Source organism: Schistocerca serialis, chromosome 5 (genome assembly GCF_023864345.2).
Source record: "Schistocerca serialis cubense isolate TAMUIC-IGC-003099 chromosome 5, iqSchSeri2.2, whole genome shotgun sequence".
Classification (NCBI taxonomy): domain Eukaryota; kingdom Metazoa; phylum Arthropoda; class Insecta; order Orthoptera; family Acrididae; genus Schistocerca; species Schistocerca serialis.
The window spans coordinates 141,682,615-141,702,551 of record NC_064642.1 but is presented as its reverse complement, the minus strand read 5'-3'; the positions used below and the strand labels follow the sequence as shown (position 1 = coordinate 141,702,551).

At 37.6% G+C, this 19,937-nt stretch overlaps 1 protein-coding gene across 2 annotated transcripts in view; it reads left to right on the top strand.

Annotated features, from left to right (window-relative positions):
* Positions 1-19,937, top strand: part of LOC126481506 (b(0,+)-type amino acid transporter 1-like) — a 438,794-nt gene that overhangs the window by 353,525 nt on the left and 65,332 nt on the right. The gene's annotated exons all lie outside the window — the stretch shown is intronic.

Here is a 19,937-nt window from a genome sequence, read left to right as displayed (position 1 = left end):
GTGTATCTTCATGAATCATCCTGAGATATATATTACTTGCATCAAATTTCAATAAGGAATAAATATACTGAGAAGCAGTGGTTAGAATACGAAGTTCCTTCAACAGGTTCCTACATGATTTTCTTGATTTTACACCACAAATTATTCTTATTACATGCTTTTGCATGCTAAAAACTTTTGCTCAGTTTGATACGTTACCCAGAATATGATCCTATAAGATGTAATAGAATGAAGGTAAGCAAAGTATGCAAGTTTGTTTTACATTTATATCTCTTACATCTGACAACATTCCCTCTGCAAATGGAGACTTCTTTAGGCACATCAGCATATCTGTGGTATGCCATTCCCAACTGAATCTATTATCAATCCGAGAAATTTAATACTCTCAGCCTCTTCAATCTGCATGTCTCCATATATTATATACATGCTGGAAGGAAATCTCTCACTGGTTCTGAATTGCATATAGTAGGTCTTTTCAAAGTTTAATGACAGTGAAATAGCTTTAAACCATTTATTAACATCAGTGAAAATTTGATTAGCAGCTATTTCTAATCTGTACTTGACATTGCTACTTCCTGCAGTGTTTGTATCATCTGCAAACAAAACAAACTAAGCACCTGGCAATGTAACAGACAAGAGGTCATTAATGTACACAAGAAAAAGCAATGGACCCAAGATGGAATCTTGAGGAATTCCACATGTAATTAATTACCAATCAGATGAAGACTGACTGCTTACTGCATAGATATTCTGCAATTACACCTTCTGTTTTCTGTTAGCTAGATAAGACTCAAACCATTTCACAGCATTCCTGGTGACACCATAATATTCTAATTTACGTAAGAGAATGCTGTGGTTTACACAGTCAAAGGCTTTTGACATGTCACAGAAAATGCCAGTAGCCTCTAATTTATTTTCTAATGAATTAAGTAAGTTCTCATTGTAAGTGCAAATAGCTTTCTCCATATTGGAACCCTTAAGAAAGCCAAACTCTGACTTGGATAGTATATTATTTGCAGTCAGATGCTTATGGAGGTGCTTGAACAAATCCATTTCAGACATTTTTTTAAGAAGCTGGTGAAAGTTAAAGTGTTGATAGTTTTATTGTATCTCTTTATCCTCCTCCTTGTAAAGAGGCTGAATATTTTAGTCAGTCTGGAAATGTCCCACTGATATGAGATTGATTACACAAATGACTTAAAATAGAACTCAACTTGCATGAGCATATTTGATAAACTTAATTGATATGTTATAATATCCACTAGGTTTGTAACCTGTGCAGCTTTCCAATCTTGGAGTATGGATCTTTCGACGAGTGAATTGTTGTATATGATTGCTAAGTATGGAGCTATTTCATCAGCATACTCTGAAAGGAACCTAATAGGTATACAGTCTCAGCTGCAAGACTTGCTTCTATTAAGCAATTTAAGTTGCTTCATTACTCTGAGGATATCAACCTCTAAATGACTCATGTTGGCAGCTGTTCTTGATTCAAATTCTGGAATACTTACTTCATCTTCTTTCATGAAGGAATTTTGGAATGCTGTGTTTAGTAACACTGCTTTGGACACAGTGTCGTCAATAGTATTTCCATTGCTATCAAGCAAAGAAAGCATTGATTGTGTCTTGCCCTTGGAAGTAAAAACTGGAGGGAGATGTCATTACACCACAAACTTGAAGCCAATGTCCACCATTTTAACTAGCCCAAAACATTATGTTCACTGCAGTCATAGGCCCATAGTTCCCACAGTCACACTTTCCTGCGATGTCACTCTGACATGCTCATGCCCAGTTTCGACCATGTTGGGTGCTCTGATTGCATTGAGACATAGTTGTTTCATCAAAAAGGCCAGCTTTTATTGTTCGTGGGTGTAGTAATCGATCCAGTCATAAAGTTTAAAGAAATCATGTTTCATTCATAACTGGAGCAATTCAAGCAATACTTTCTTTTGTAGACATGAGTTATTGCACTGTTTACACGTATCGCACTGTTTACACGTATCGCACTGTTTACACGTATCGCACTGTTTACACGTATCGCACTGTTTACACGTATCGCACTGTTTACACGTATCGCACTGTTTACACGCATCGCACTGTTTACACGCATCGCACTGTTTACACGCATCGCACTGTTTACACGCATCGCACTGTTTACACGCATCGCACTGTTTACACGCATCGCACTGTTTACACGCATCGCACTGTTTACACGCATCGCACTGTTTACACGCATCGCACTGTTTACACGCATCGCACTGTTTACACGCATCGCACTGTTTACACGCATCGCACTGTTTACACGCATCGCACTGTTTACACGCATCGCACTGTTTACACGCATCGCACTGTTTACACGCATCGCACTGTTTACACGCATCGCACTGTTTACACGCATCGCACTGTTTACACGCATCGCACTGTTTACACTTGTTGTAATGGTTTTATTTCTATCATTTGACTTTAGATTTGCCTTTCTTTACTCAGTGTCCATTCTTTCTCTTCATTAAAATGTTTTCATTTCGTGTGTATTATTGTATGAATGTATGTGTGCTGCACTTCCTTTCTTAATGCGGCTTTGGATGAACATTCTTTTCATTGTGCCTGCCTTGTGTTTAGCGTGGGAGTAGCAGCTATCCATTTCACAGTATAGTCATTCCCACATAAAGTTTGTTGTAAATAACCCACTACAGTTCAAAAGGAACCGAACGAGGTGGCGCAGTGGTTAGCACACTGGACTCGCATTCGGGAGGACGACGGTTCAATCCCGTCTCCGCCCATCCTGATTTAGGTTTTCCGTGATTTCCCTAAATCGTTTCAGGCACATGCCGGGATGGTTCCTTTGAAAGGGCACGGCCGATTTCCTTCCCAATCCTTCCCTAACCCGAGCTTGTGCTCCGTCTCTAATGACCTCGTTGTCGACGGTACGTTAAACACTAACCACCACCATCAGTTCAAAAGGAACGATGATGACACAACTACAATACCAGAAGGAGAAAAATGGCATTCATTACACCAAATTAAGATTGTTTGTAGCTCAAGCAGGAGTTCACAATGCTGCAACCAAAAGTTTTAATCACTTACCCATTGATATAAAATACCTGACACACAGCAAAGTAAAATTTGAAACTAAACTGAAAACATTTCTTTTCTGTTTGGTGACTCCTATTCTGCGGAAGATTATCTATTACTATAATGTGTAAATGGTGATGAATGAATAGGAATTACTAACATCTGTCTTTTGTTAATCAATAAATGTAAAAACGAATAAATGATCAGCATGAAGGTATATTTGTAAAAAAATTGATGTCAATATATAATGACTCATTCTGTATCATTAGGATTTATCATGCAAATGATACATGGAACTATCTACATAACCATTGGTATATCTCAAAACGTGGTATAGACCTATATACTTTGAAAATCTCAAAATGACATTCAAAAGTAAAATCATGCAGGTGATCAAAATAGATGCATATTCCATCTGTGCTATGCTTGGTTAATCCTGAAAACTGACAGAGCTACTGGCAAGAAATACTCCAGAAGAAAGCAAACAGGCTATTTTGGGAAAGGTAGGCCTACGTCTGACACAGGTTAGGCTATAATTACTAAAAAAGTACTCACACACATGTTAAAGCAAAATATTCATTTTAAGGGGCCTTAAGCATTAGAGACTATTTTTTAAGTATAAATTTAATGTGTAAATTAATGGAAAAATTATACAGTGAATACATATCATGAAAGAGAATTCCTTCAAGTTTTGTTTAATGCTAGTAGATGTCAACATGGGATCCATTTGTTGCCCTGCACATGTTGAGAAGATATTCCACTTCTTGCCATGTATTCACCAACGTTTCAGATGTAACTGTCCCAACTGCCGCGATGATTCTTTCCCATAAATGATTGATGTCTCTGAGCTTTTAACTGTACATAACATTTTTTATGTGGCCACAAAAGAAAAAGTCCAGTGGGGTTAAGTCTGGTCTTTGTGGTGGCTAAGGTACTGGACCAGCCCTGCCTATCCACCTTCCTGGTAAGTGAGTGTACACACATGGTTACTGTAATAATGAGGTGGGGTGCCATCTTGTTGGAAAAACACAAGCCCCTTTTCTGCCTCAGTTTCGTCCATTTGGGGAAAGACGCACTCAGTCAACATACCACAGTAAACGTCCCCGTTTATTGTTTTTTATACGAAAATGAAAGGACCAATCACACGATCTTCAATCAAACTGCACCAGACATTAACTTTTGTAGAGTCGCGTTGATGCCGAATAACTTTGTGTGGATTCTCTGCCCCCCCCCCCCCCCCCAAATTCTGCAGTTATGACGATTGACTGTTCCACTGACATGAAATGTAACGTCATTAGAAAAGAGAATCTGGACCAAACTGAGGGAACAGAGGGAAAAAAACAGCATTGTTGCCATCTCAAGCTCTAGCAGACCTTACAACTGCAGGGGAGCCAAACTTGGAGAGTTGATGACTCAAACACCACAAACTAGAATAGTGTATGTCACTTTGTACAGATTCTAGGACACATTAAAACTAAGAAGTTCTTTTTCAAACACATTGTATTTAACTCAATGATACATAATAGGTAAGAGTTCAAAGTGAGAAGATGGGTAAACTACAGTGAGACTAATGCACTTGCAATATAATAAAACAAGAATCTATTCTGCATGAAGGTACACCTCTAAGCAGTTCTGTTTCTTTAACATTTCAACAATCGTTCACTTTTTTGACATGTAGAAGACACAATAGCATGCATAGCTTCTTTCCTCATTGTGGATGTTTAAGGGGTGGCAAAGAACATGTCGGTAAGTTTTTTACAAACATGAACACTAAATATGTTATGCATAAGAGTTGAAAGCTGAAAATATAATGAACAAGAAGCAGTACTGGTACCAGCAAGCAAACAAGCATCAGTTTCAGAATTCTAGTTTCATTTGCTATCGATACTAATACAAACATGACTTCCTTCTGTTTCTGGTTATCCAAAATATAGCAGCAAAAAACAAATTAGAATAACAAGGCCCAATGTGTCATAGTATTTGAGCATTCCCATTTAACACCAGGAAAAATAGTAACCACACATGATACATCATGTGATACTGTTACTGTCATTGTCTAAAGTCTGTTGCAGCCCTCAGTGCCAGTTTATCCAGTGCAAGCCTCTTTCTCTCTGCAAGGCTACTGCAATGTTGTATCACTTCTGGTTGTCCCAGTCTTCAAGAAGGGCCATCGAGCAGATGCGCAAAACTATAGACCTATATCTCTGACGTCGATCTGTTGTAGAATTTTAGAACATGTTTTTTGCTCGAGTATCACGTCGTTTTTGGAAACCCAGAATCTACTATGTAGGAATCAACACGGATTCCGGAAACAGCGATCGTGTGAGACCCAATTTGCTTTATTTGTTCATGAGACCCAGAAAATATTAGATACAGGCTCCCAGGTAGATGCTATTTTTCTTGACTTCTGGAAGGCGTTCGATACAGTTCCACACTGTCGCCTGATAAACAAAGTAAGAGCCTACGGAATATCAGACCAGCTGTGTGGCTGGATTGAAGAGTTTTTAGCAAACAGAACACAGCATGTTGTTGTCAATGGAGAGAGATCTATAGATGTTAAAGTAACCTCTGGCGTGCCACAGGGGAGTGTTATGGAACCATTGCTTTTCACAATATATATAAATGACCTAGTAGATAGTGTCGGAAGTTCCATGTGGCTTTTCGCGGATGATGCTGTAGTATACAGAGAAGTTGCAGCATTAGAAAATTGTAGCGAAATGCAGGAAGATCTGCAGCGGATAGGCACTTGGTGCAGGGAGTGGCAACTGACTCTTAACATAGACGAATGTAATGTATTGCAAATACATAGAAAGAAGGCTCCTTTATTGTATGATTATATGATAGCGGAACAAACACTGGTAGCAGTTACTTCTGTAAAATATCTGGGAGTATGCGTGCGGAACGATTTGAAGTGGAATGATCATATAAAATTAATTGTTGGTAAGGCGGGTACCAGGTTGAGATTCATTGGGAGAGTCCTTAGAAAATGTAGTCCATCAACAAAGGAGGTGGCTTACAAAACACTCGTTCAACCTATACTTGAGTATTGCTCATCAGTGTGGGATCCGTACCAGATCGGGTTGACGGAGGAGATAGAGAAGATCCAAAGAAGAGTGGCGTGTTCCGTCACAGGGTTATTTGGTAACCGTGATAGCATTACGGAGATGTTTAACAAACTCAAGTGGCAGACTCTGCAAGAGAGGCGCTCTGCATCGCAGTGTAGCATGCTCACCAGGTTTCGAGAGGGTGCGTTTCTGGATGAGGTATCGAATATATTGCTTCCCCCTACTTATACCTCCCGAGGAGATCACGAATGTAAAATTAGAGAGATTCGAGCGTGCATGGAGGCTTTCAGACAGTCGTTCTTCCCGCGAACCATACTTGACTGGAACAGGAAAGGGAGGTAATGACAGTGGCACGTAAAGTGCCCTCCGCCACACACCGTTGGGTGGCTTGCGGAGTATAAATGTAGATGTAGATGTAGATTTTTCACAGTGTTGAATGGAGAATACTAAAGACTCCTCGTTTTGGAAACTGTTGAAAAGTAACATGCCATATAAATTCAATTGAACATAATCACAGTGACTAATGTTGTTTCAACAGAAACAAATTCACCTGTCATGCTTTAGCATGACTGGGTAGATAAACAAATAAACGGTGTTAATATAAGTGCTAAAGACAACTTTTTAGCTCATTCACATTAACATTTTCTTTTAATCAGAAGGCAGCATTAGTTCTTTTCAGTTCAAGTATTACAAACATAGTTGTTGATCCCAGAAATGAAACATGAACAGAGAATATAATAAATGATGATTTTTGTGAAAGATACTGTATGGTTAAATGATGATGGCATACTCTTGGGTAAAATATTCCAGAGGTAAAATAGTTCCCCATTCGGATCTCAGAGCGACTACTCAGGATGACATCGTTATCAGCAGAAACAAAACTAGCATTCTACAAATCGGAGAATGGAATGTCAGATCGCTTAATTAGGCAGGTAGGTTAGAAAATTTAAAAAGGGAAATGGGTAGGTTAAAGTTAGCTATAGTGGGTATGTGTGAAGTTCGGTGGTGGGGAGGAAGAAGATTTCTGGTCAGATGAATGCTGGGTTATAAATACAAAACCAAATAAGGATAGTGCAAGAGTAGGTTTAAAAATGAATAAAAAAAATAGGAATGCGGGTAAGCTACTATCGACAGCTTAGTGACCACATTATTGTAGCGAAGATAGACAAGGATCCCATGCCTACCACAGTAGTACAAGTTTATATGCGAACTAGCTGTGCAGATGATTAAGAGATTGAAGAAATGTATGGTGCGATAAAAGAAATTATTCAGATAGTTAAGGAAGATGAAAATTTAATAATCATGTGGGATGGAATTCAATAATAGGAAAAGGAAGAGAAGGAAAAGAAGTAGGTGAACATGGACTGGGGTAATGAATGAAAGAGGAAGCCACCTGGTAGAATTTTGCACAGAGCATAACTTAATCATAGCTAACACTTGGTTTAAGAACCATGGAAGAAGATTGTATGCATGGAAGAGACCAGGAGACACTGAATGGGTTCAGATTGATTATATAATGGTAAGACAGAGACTTAGGAACCAGGTTTTAATTTGTAAGATATTTCCAGGGGCAGATGTGGACTTTGATCACAATTTATTGGTTATGAACTGTAGACGAAAACTGAAGAAACTGCAAAAAGATAGGAATTTATGCAGATGGGACCTGGATAAACTGAAAGAACCAGAGGCTGTAGAGAGTTTCAGAGAGAGCATAACAGAATGATTGACAGGAACAGGGGAAAGAGATACAATAGAAGAAGAATGGATAGCTTTGAGAGACAAAATAGTGAAGGCTGCAGATAATCAAGTAGATAAAAAGACAAGGGCAAGTAGAACTCAATGGGCAAAGACGATATATTGAATTTAATTGATGAAAGGAGAAAATATAAAAATGCAGTAAATGAAGCAGACCAAAAGGAATGCAATCGTCTCAAAAATGAGATCGACAGGAAGTGCAAAATGGCTAAGCAGGGGTGGCTAAAGGACAAATGTAAGGATGTAGAAGCATGTATCACTAGGGGTTAGATAGATACTGCCTACAGGAAAATTAAAGAGATCTTTGGAGAAAAGAGAACCACCTGCATGAACATAAAGAGCTCAGATAATAAACTAGTCCTAAGCAAAGAAGGGAAAGCAGAAAGGTGGAAGGAGTATGCAGAGGCTCTACACAAGGGCGATGTACTTGAGGGCAGTATTATGGAAATGGAAGAGGATGTAAATGAAGATGAAATGGGAGATACGATACTGCGTGAAGAATCTGACAGAGCACTGAAAGACCTAAGTTCAAACAAGTCCTGGTAGTACACAACAGTCCATTAGAACTAGCGACAGCCATGAAACAGCCGGCCATGACAAAACTCTTCCATTTGGTGAGCAAGATGTATGACATAGGCGAAATACCCTCAGACTTCAAGAAGAATATAATAATTCCAATCCCAAAGAAAGCAGGTTGCAGTAGTTATTCAGAGATGAAGATGCTTCACAGGATAGAGTAGCATGGAGAGCTTCATCAAACCAGCTTCTGGACTGAAGACAACAACAACAACAACAACTACTACTACTACTACTACTACTACTACTACTACTGTGACCTATGTCCATTTTAACTTGCTTACTGTGGCTCCCCTCTACAACTATTACTCCTTCCATCCCACATTACCTTCCATTACCAAACTGACAATTTCTTGATGCCTTGATGCCTCAGGATTAGTTCTGTAAACTGATCCTTTCTTTTAGTCAACTTTCACAATGAGTTTCTTTTCGCCCTAATGCGATTCAGTACCTTCTCATTAGTTACCCAATCTCTTGGATTTTTCTGGTATATTTGTGCAAACGTAACACTAATTGAATAGGGACTCACTGTTGAGGATATACACTTTTAATTCACTTTATTTTCACACCTTGTAATTGCTTAGTTCCTAATAAAAATGTGCGTTTCCTAACTAAACAACGATAACATTAAAAAAATATTTCATTGTGACCGATAAGCCAATCCTCAGGTTGCTATGCACCCCTTCCATCCCTACACCTGCACTTTTTGAACCATGAAGCCCCTTGGAAATGGGGTTATTGGAAACCTGGTTTTTGACCGATCTACCTGTCTTTATTATTGCTGGACACTGTAGCGGAGGCGATTGTAGTTCCAGATGCTTTTACATTGGGAGAGAAGCATAGTGCGAGAGACAAGAGACTTCGACTCTGTTAAATCCTTCCCCAAGTATGGGAGCTTCAGATACTAGATAGATACTGTTACCTCTTGATTGTTCAACTAGTTCTTGACAAATCTGAACATCCTGTGTACAGTGGTTCTAACAGAGGGCAGACAGTATCATCCCAATCAAATGTGAGGTTTTGTAAAAGTCCTTTTGGATGAAAGTACATTAGGTTTCATGTGGTTCAGGTGCAGAAGGGCAGAGCAGAACCATAGTCTTTGGTAGATTTTCCCAAACTCTGGAAGTTCCTCTTTCTGTGGTAACAGCTGTGGCTCTTTTAAGAGTAATTCTGCTGGCGGTCTTACCTGTATACCAGCTGGGCTGCAGCATAACCTGTGTCTTTCTTCAATGAAGTCAATAAACCAAGAAGTACTAAGGTAGTTTGTGGAATATTAATGACTCAAATCATCTGTCCCAGTCTGTAATAATCATTTTAGAAATGCAAATTGGGAAATTGAGCATTTAACTGATGCTTAGCCACACATGTTGTTGCAATATTCATAATATGAAAAGCCTCTGGCCATTGTGTAAAATGCTCCACTACAGTTAGAAAATAATAATAATAATAATAATAATAATAATAATAAACCCTGTGGAGGCCCGGGAAAAGAATAGGCCTCCGGTATGTTCTGCCAGTCGTAAAAGTCGACAAACAGAACAAACCACTTATAGGACTAACCCCCCTTTTAGTGTGATTAGTTGGTTCAGGACAGAACTAGTGAAGCCTCGGACAAGTGCTGTCATGGTCGGGGACGACGCTTGATCCCTATGCCCGTCCACAATGGTAATGGCACTGCCAGCCACATGGAAAATGATTTAAATCCAAATAGAGGTGTTTTGCAGGATATGCTTCCTGCAACCACTCTAGAATGAAAGCAAAGACAGAGGATGAGATGGTCAGATGAAGTTAACCGACACCTCATGTTCTGTTATTACCAAGCAACAAACCAAGGAACCAACACAACTGGATACAGATCACAAGTATACACAAAATTTATTACCAGGTACCCAGAATTAAAATTTTTAACAGAACAACGACTAGCTGATCAGATCCGTGTGATAATCAAAAATAACAGGATACCCCAGTCAGAATTAGAAAACATCAAACAACAAGTACAACAAATACTGGAACAAAATAATGTGCAATCAGAAGAAGAAGAAAATACAGTAATGGACACAAACATCCCAGAGCAAACAAACAAAGAACACCACGCATCAATTAAACAATCAGAGGAAAACAAAATCTTAAGACAGCCACCAGAACAAGCACAAATAGAACATGAAGTGATACACATGTTAGATATAGAAGAAAAATTTCAGCTGACATATATAGAATACAAAGACACAAATACAGACATTAGACCATTCTTGCATAGACCACCAAATAACCCACAAGTCGGAACAACAATAACAACTATCAACATAATCATACACAACAAAATAAATGAAAATACAACTATGGAAGAGTTACAACTACTGGTTTATATAGGAGCACTCACTACACTAAATATACACACTAGGGAGATATCAGAACAAACCAACACACAGAAAAAACCCACAAAACCAGCATGGCAATACAGGCTACAGATCAGAATAGAAAAACTAAGAAAAGACATCGGACAGCTAACACAATTTATAAGAAATGAAATATCAGACAAAAAACGAAAAAGGTTAGGTAAAATCTCACAACAAGAAGCGATAGAGCAATTAGATGAAAAGAAGCAGAAATTACAAGCATTGGCCAAACATCTTAGAAGATACAAAAAAATTGACAATAGAAGGAAACAATACCAAACATTCAACACAAACCAAAAGAAATTTTATCAGACAATAGATAACACACACATTAAAATAGACAACCAACCAAACACAACAGACATGGAACACTTCTGGAGCAACATATGGTCAAACCCGGTACAACATAACAGGCATGCACGGTGGATACAAGCAGAAACAGGCACATACAAGTTGATACCACAAATGCCTGAAGTGATAATTTCGCAACATGAAGTCACCTGAGCAATTAATTCTACGCACAATTGGAAAGCCCCTGGAAAAGATAAAATAGCAAATTTCTGGCTAAAGAAGTTCACCTCAACACATTCACATCCAACTAAATTATTGAACAGTTACAGTGCAGACCCATACACATTCCCTGATACACTTACACATGGAATAACTTATCTGAAACCTAAAGATCAAGAGACACAGCAAACCCAGCAAAATATCGCCCCATAACATGCCTACCAACAATATACAAAATATTAACTTCAGTAATTACACAGAAATTAATGACACATACAACACAGAACAAATTTATAAATGAAGAAGTCAAGCTAAAACTAAACAAAGGTCACAACACTATGCATACATTGATTACCAAAAAGCTTTTGATAGTGTATCCCACTCACGGTTACTACAAATATTGGAAATATACAAAGTAGATCTCTAAATTGATAGAGTTCCTAAACATAGTAATGAAAAATGGGAAAACCACACTTAATATCCAAACAAATTCAAATAATATCACATCACAGCCAATACAGATTAAGTGTGGAATATACCAAGGAGACTCATTAAGTCCTTTCTGGTTCTGCCTTGCTCCAACATGCTAAATAATACAAATTATGGATACAATATTAGTGGAACATACCAACACAAAATCACACATTTGCTATACATGGATGATCTAAAACTACTGGCAGCAACAAATCAACAACTCAACCAATTACTAAAGATAACAGAAGGATTCAGCAATGATACAAGTATGGCTTTTGTAACAGACAAATGTAAGAAAAATAGCATAGTCAAGGGAAAACACACTAAACAAGAAGATTTCATATTGGATAACCACAGCGACTGCATAGAAGCAATGGAAAAAACAGATGCCTAAAAAAATCTAGGATACAGACAAAAATAGGAATAGATAATACAAATATTAAAGAAGAACTAAAAGAAAAATATAGACAAAGACTAACAAAAATACTGAAAACAGAACTGACAGCAAGAAACAAGACAAAAGCTATAAATGCTTATGCTATACCAATATTGACCTACTCATTTGGAGAAGTGAAATGGAGTAACACAGACCTAGAAGCACTCAATACACTTACACAATCACAATGCCACAAATATAGAATACATCACATCCATTCAGCAACAGAAAGATTCACATTAAGCAGAAAGGAGGGGGATTTATCGACATAAAACTCCTACATTATGTACAAGTAGACAATTTAAGAAAATTCTTTCTAGAATGAGCAGAAACTAGCAAAATACACAAAGCAGTCACTCGTATAAATACATCGGCTACACCATTGCAATTTCATAACCACTTCTACAACCCTTTAGATCACATAACATCAACAGACACGAAGAAAGTAATTTGGAAAAAGAAAACACTACACAGCAAGCACCCGTATCATCTAACACAGCCACACATCGATCAAGATGCATCCAACACATGGCTAAGAAAAGGCAATATATACAGTGAGACGGAAGGATTCATGATTGCAATACAGGATCAAACAATAAATACCAGATATTACAGCAAGCATATTATTACATATCCCAGTACCACAACAGATAAATGCAGACTTTGCAAACAACAAATAGAAACAGTAGATCACATCACGAGCGGATGTACAATACTAGCAAGTACAGAATACCCCAGAAGACATGACAATGTAGCAAAAATAATACATCAACAACTTGCCATACAACATAAACTAATAAAACAACACGTTCCCACGTACAAGTATGCACCACAAAATGTACTGGAGAATGATGAATACAAATTATACTGGAACAGAACCATTATAACAGATAAAACAACACCACATAACATACCTGACATCATACTCACCAATAAAAGAAGAAATTAACACAACTAATCGAAATATCCATACCCAATACAACAAATATACAAAAGAAAACAGGAGAAAAAATTGAAAAATACATCCAACTGGCTGAGAAAGTCAAGGACATGTGGCATCAGGATAAAGTTGGAATTATACCAATTATACTATCAACTACAGGAGTCATACCACACAACATCCACCAGTACATCAACACAATACAGCTACATCCAAACGTATATATACAACTACAGATATCTGTATTTATTGATACATGTTCAATTACCCGATAGTTCCTAAATGCAATGTAACATATACCGTACAGTTAAAAGGAAGTCACACTTGATCAAGGTCATGTCACTTTCCATTTTTAACCAGACATAACATCTGAGACAGGAAAGAATAATAATAATAATAATAATAATAATAATAATAACATTTATTACCAGATACCCAGAACTAAAATTTTTAACAGAACAACGACTAGCTGATCAGATCCGTGTAATAATAAAAAATAACAGGATACCCCAGTCAGAATTAGAAAACATCAAACAACAAGTACAACAAATACTGGAACAAAATAATGTGCAATCAGAAGAAGAAGAAAATACAGTAATGGACTCAAACATCCCAGAGCAAACAAACAAAGAACAACACGCACCAATTAAACAATCAGAGGAAAACAAAATCTTAAGACAGCCACCAGAACAAGCACAAATAGAACACGAAGTGACACAGATGTTAGATATAGAAGAAAAATTTCAGCTAACATATATAGAATACAAAGACACAAATACAGACATTAGACCATTCTTGCATAGACCACCAAATAACCCACAAGTCGAAACAACAATAAAAACTATCAACACAATCGTACACAACAAAATAAATGAAAACACAACTATGGAAGAGTTACAACTACTGGTTTATATAGGAGCACTCACTACACTAAATATACACACTAGGCAGAGATCAGAACCAACCAACACACAGAAGAAACCCACAAAACCAGCATGGCAACACAGGCTACAGATCAAAATAGAAAAACTGAGAAAAGACATCGGACAGCTAACACAATTTATAAGAAATGAAATATCAGACAAAAAACGAAAAAAGTTAGGTAAAATCTCACAACAAGAAGCGACAGAGCAATTAGACGAAAAGAAGCAGAAATTACAAGCATTAGCCAAACGACTCAGAAGATACAAAAAAAGTGAAAATAGAAGGAAACAAAACCAAACATTCAACACAAACCAAAAGAAATTTTACCAGACAATAGATAACACACACATTAAAATAAACAATCCACCAAACATAACAGACATGGAACACTTCTGGAGCAACATATGGTCAAACCGGGTACAACATAACACGCATGCACGATGGATACAAGCGGAAACAGACACATACAAGATGATACCACAAATGCCTGAAGTGATAATTTTGCAACATGAAGTCACCCAAGCAATTAATTCTACTCACAATTGGAAAGCCCCTGGAAATGATAAAATAGCAAATTTCTGGTTAAAGAAGTTCACCTCAACACATTCACATCTAACTAAATTATTTAACAGTTACATTGCAGACCCATACACATTCCCTGATACACTTACACACGGAATAACATATCTGACCTAAAGATCAAGCAGACACAGGGAACCCAGCTAAATATCGCCCCATAACATGCCTACCAACAATATACAAAATATTAACTTCAGTCATTAAACAGAAATTAATGACACATACAACACAGAACAAAATTATAAATGAAGAACAAAAAGGCTGTTGCAAATGAGCACGAGGATGTAAAGAGCAACTGATAATAGATGCAGAGGTGACATATCAAGCTAAAACTAAACAAAGGTCGCTACACTACACATACATTGATTACCAAAAAGCTTTTGATAGTGTACCCCACTCATGGTTACTACAAATATTGGAAATATACAAAGTAGATCCGAAATTGATACAGTTGCTAAACATAGTAATGAAAAATGGGAAAACCACACTTAATATCCAAACAAATTCAAATAATATCACATCACAGCCAATACAGATTAAGCGTGGAATATACCAAGGAGACTCATTAAGTCCTTTCTGGTTCTGCCTTGCTCTGAACCCACTATCCAACATGCTAAATAATACAAATTATGGATACAATATTACTGGAACATACCCACACAAAATCACACATTTGCTATACATGGATGATCTAAAACTACTGGCAGCAACAAATCAACAACTCAACCAATTACTAAAGATAACAGAAGGATTCAGCAATGATATAAGTATGGCTTTTGTAACAGACAAATGTAAGAAAAATAGCTTAGTCAAGGGAAAACACACTAAACAAGAAGATTACATATTGGATAACCACAGCGACTGCATAGAAGCGATGGAAAAAACGGATGCCTATAAATATCTAGGATACAGACAAAAAAATAGGAATAGATAATACAAATATTAAAGAAGAACTAAAAGAAAAATATAGACAAAGACTAACAAAAATACTGAAAACAGAATTGACAGCAAGAAACAAGACAAAAGCTATAAATACTTATGCCATACCAATATTGACCTACTCATTTGGAGTAGTGAAATGGAGTAACACAGACCTAGAAGCACTCAATACACTTACACGATCACAATGCCACAAATATAGAATACATCATATACATTCAGCAACAGAAAGATTCACATTAAGCAGAAAGGAAGGAGGAAGGGGATTTATTGACAAAAAAAACCTACATTATGGACAGGTAGACAATTTAAGAAAATTCTTTCTAGAACGAGCAGAAACTAGCAAAATACACAAGGCAATCACTCATATAAATACATCGGCTACACCACTGCAATTTCATAACCACTTCTTCAACCCTTTAGATCACATAACATCAACAGATACGAAGAAAGTAAATTGGAAAAAGAAAACACTTCATGGCAAGCACCCGTATCATCTAACACAGCCACACATCGATCAAGATGCATCCAACACATGGCTAAGAAAAGGCAATATATACAGTGAGACAGAAGGATTCATGATTGCAATACAGGATCAAACAATAAACACCAGGTATTACAGCAAGCATATTATTAAAGATCCCAATACCACAACGGATAAATGCAGACTTTGTAAACAACAAATAGAAACAGTAGATCACATCACAAGCGGATGTACAATACTAGCAAATACAGAATACCCCAGAAGACATGACAATGTCGCAAAAATAATACGTCAACAGCTTGCCTTACAACATAAACTAATAAAACAACACGTTCCTACATACAAGTATACACCACAAAATGTACTGGAGAATGATGAATACAAATTATACTGGAACAGAACCATTATAACAGATAAAACAACGCCACATAACAAACCTGACATCATACTCACTAATAAAAAGAAGAAATTAACACAACTAATCGAAATATCCATACCCAATACAACAAATATACAAAAGAAAACAGGAGAAAAAATTGAAAAATACATCCAACTGGCTGAGGAAGTCAAAGACATGTGGCATCAGGATGAAGTTGACATCATACCAATTATACTATCAACTACAGGAGTCATACCACACAATATCCACCAGTACATCAATGCAATACAGCTACATCCAAACATACATATACAACTACAGAAATCCGTGATTATTGATACATGTTCAATTACCCGAAAGTTCCTAAATGCAATATAACACATACCGTACAGTTAAAAGGAAGTGACGCTTGATCAAGGTCTGCGTCACTCCATTTTTAACCGGACTTAACGTCTGAGAAAGTGAAGGAAATAATAATAATTAACGGAATAAGGCAGTTGGTCCACCAGGGCCACAAATATCTGACAGAAGTGTGCCATAGGTGTAACTATGGTGCTGAGGGTGAGGGGACACATGTCTGACACGTGCTGACACATGTCTTCCAATCTTGTGTAGTTGGCATCTTGTACAAGCTTGTGCCCCCAGTAACTCAGTTATCAAGACATACAGAAAAAAATGAAATGCTATTGGACATTGCTCTGAACGTATAGTTTTTGTGGGCATTCATGTGCCAATTTAGTGAACCCATCTGGGTGGCAGATTTCTTGCACCATTTCCGACTGGTGCTTGACATACACAATGATGTACTTCTGCCCAGAGCAAACTTAGCATGAACACAGTACTATGATAACATTCACAACAATGACGATGTATTTCCTGATAATATGTTGGTGAAATAAGCAAAAAACAAAAAGAATCTGAATATGACACACTTCATCTGCACATTGCCCAGACCTCTAGTGATGGTTAAATCACAACACATCCTGCCTGAAGTTTTTCATGGCTAGAGAGGGTATCAACAGACAAATTCAGAAAGGAGTAAAGACACCTTTGGAGTCCCAGTGGGTATTGCCTTTACATGTGGTAATGAAGCATGATAACACCTGGCATCTCTGCGAAGATTATTATGTGCTGAATGCCAGAACAGTACTGGACAAGTACCTTATATCTCACATGATGCATTTTAACAATCCAATAGCAGTGGCAAAAAAGTTTTTTGAGTGTCATCAGTTGCACCAAAGCATATTCACAAATACTGGTAATACCAGCAGACATAAAAGACTACCTTCACAACTTCATTTGGCCTTTGTGATACCATTTCATTATGTAAGGTTTAAAAAACACAGCTTAGGCCTCACAGTATTTTATACACCAGGTTTTTTGGGGACTTTTCTTTATTGCTACATGGATGTTATCCTGGTGTTTTTAAAGTCACTACAACAACAACTTGAAAAACACCTTTGACAACTATTTCAGTGTCTCAGACTGTAGGGAGCAGTCATAAACAGGGAGAAATGTGCATTAGTTAAAATTAATGTCAATTTCTAGGACTTGAAATGTCCTCTGATGGCATCACCCATTTGATAGAAAGGGTAGAAACATCTAAAATGTGTCACTTCAAAAAACTTAGGCACTGAGGAGTTACCTTGAGATACTAAATTTTTACAGATGCCACTTATCAAAAGATGTAGTACAGCTGGTGCCACTCACAGAAATGTTGAACAGAAATTGTATGGCAGGAAACGGGAAAAGTGAAATGGAGTCCAGTGTTCAGCTCTGCCAAAGACTATGTGGAATGGGCAGTGCTATCCACTCATCCATGTCACATCACACCTACGGCCTAATGGTGGATGCAAGTCAAGTTGCTGTGGGACCTGCTCTGTAATAAGTAATGTACAGGGCATGTCAACCTTTGTCATTTTTCTCTTAGTTTCTTACATCAGCATAACAAAACTGGTGTGCATGGATTGAGAATTGTATCTATATATGTGACGATAAAACATTTCTGAGGCCAAATAGAAGGTAAACACTATACCATTCACATGGATCATACTTCTCTCATGTCCTCCTTCTCCAAGAAAAACGCTTGTGCTTCACAGTGACAGTACAGACAAATCAAATACATTTCACGTTTTATGACAGATGGCTGTCACATATGCAAAAAAGTAATTAGGCAGCAGATTTCTTCTCTTGATGCTGTGCTAGTGTAAAAGTGATCTTATGGGAGAGTATTGGTGAACATCAGTTTAGGAACCCAGAATTACATTCAGTGCTGGAGCAGAGGCACTCCTGCCTTGGTTTGTCACAAATACATATGCCAGAGCTGAAGGTTTCATTATGGTGCAACACGGATGGATCATGCATGCGTAAAAACTTCCTGTGCCTGAACAGACAGCGTTTCATTCAGATAAGCAACAACACAGAGAAACCAATCTGTATGTTACTGATGCTGTGATGGCTGAAAATACTTTTGACTTGATCAAACAGCAGCTCAGATCTCATAGTCCAGAATGCTGGCAGTTTAAGAAGATGGGCTGTCCTACCTTGTGTTAGAAGTACTGGTTGTATAGGAAGCTGTACTGCAGAAGTACCTGCATGTGGTAACTGTTATGATTCTTGTCGTCAGTTGTTATGATGAGTTATGATGACAGGTGGCCAATTCTAAATAGAAACATATATTGCAGGTTTGGCAGTGAAGTCAGTAAGGAGCTGGCTGCATAGTCAGTATCTGACTGAAATACTTAGTAGGCATTGGTAAAAAATAATATATAGTGTGCTTAACTTGTGGTACAGGCTTCTTCATATGCTGCATACATATAATTACAAACAGATATCTAGAGAGACATTACTTATGCCATACTTGACTAAATACCTCGTTAGAGGTTGCTTCCTATCAGCTGAAGGCTATGCCACATTCCTAGTTGGCGTCCCAAGCAAGAGTGGACAAGAGCTCACTAGATACTTGTCACAAGCTGTGGAGTGGCACTAGTCATGACTCACAGGTCCAGTGATATCTATTATGGACCGCGATCTATATCTGCAACCCCTAACAAGTGTGGTATCGAATGTTGATATCACAGTCACAGCTGCTGTATGAGATTTTCATCCTCTTGCTCGGTGCTGTTGCTCTCATCTAGGTTATCCATACTTCATGTTCTTCCTTGGGGTCACCAGTCTAGGACTTTTGTTGGTATAGTCATGCAAAGAAAACACTAATTAAACAGGCACACACAATTGTGGATATACACTTTTATTTCACTTTATTTTTACACCTCATAATAGCTTGGTACACAACAGAACAAAGATTCCCAACTGAACAAAAATAAAAATGCAAAAAATTTCACATCCTCTTAGCCCCTTGTCTCTTCATGACTGACTGCTGCAAGTCAACCCACTTAATCTTAGCCA